The sequence below is a fragment of the Primulina huaijiensis genome, chromosome 12, assembly GCF_012295235.1.
Source record: "Primulina huaijiensis isolate GDHJ02 chromosome 12, ASM1229523v2, whole genome shotgun sequence".
Lineage (NCBI taxonomy): Eukaryota > Viridiplantae > Streptophyta > Magnoliopsida > Lamiales > Gesneriaceae > Primulina > Primulina huaijiensis.
Window position 1 is genome coordinate 16,498,328 of NC_133317.1, and position 1,049 is coordinate 16,499,376.

The window sequence follows — 1,049 nt, forward strand, 5'->3', positions numbered from 1 at the left end:
GATTTGGTCACATTCTAAACATATGAAGGGAGGGTTCTAACCATGTCTACAGCCCCTAGGACAGCCAAGATTCGAACACACACCTTAAACACCCAATGACAAAAAAAACGTGAACCAAATCTGTAGCTTTTGGAAATAGTTGCTGTCATGCTTTTATTTGAAATGTTGGGACTCAAACCAATGAACCAATAACACCCTCACACACTCTAAAACATTCCTAGAAGCAGCCATGGAAGCCTGGAATCGAGCAACTACCTGTAATCCAGAAAAACAACCAAACCGTGAAGTTGAACCAAAAGAAATGAGAAAATTCTATGCAGATTTTTTTCTTGGAATGTTGCTGTCATTTTCGATTTATTGCTTGAATCATGCATATATAATTGTTTAAAAATATCTATAGGACTTGATTGAAGAGCAAGGAAACAACATATACATGCCTGGAATTTGTTTTGACACAAAAACAAACCGATACGACGAAGACGAGCGGCGAAGTCGGAGTTGGATTCTCTTCTTATTTTATGCTGTTGTTCTCACGTTTCTAAGCTGTTATTTCTGATATGTTTCGAAGCTTATGGTTGTAGGAGATGTAAGGGATGAAAGTGAATGATATAGGAGGTGTTAAGGGGTCATAATATGCATTTAGTTAGGAGTTACGAAGAATGGATTTTGAAATACATTATGATTCCCTTTTGCTGCCGATCCCTTGCTCTTATTCTTGCTGTTATTCACGTTTTCAGGAGTAAATTTCTGATATTTTTCAAAGGTGAGAGTGTGGTTTTGTTAGACAATGAAGGTGAGTGTTATAAAGGGTGTTAAATGGGTATTGAAGTGCATTAAGGTGGAGGTTACAAGTCAAGAAGTGGAATGGTTTTGAAATGATTCTCCTTCCCCTTATTGCCGTTGCTTTGTTCTTCATTTCCTACTGCATGTACACGATTTATTTGTCTAATAGGTTGAGTAGAAATGAGGTGTTTTATTGCATTTAAATTTGCTACCCATTGGAGAATTTAAAATGAGAAATGAATACCCCATGAATTGTAATTAGAAAT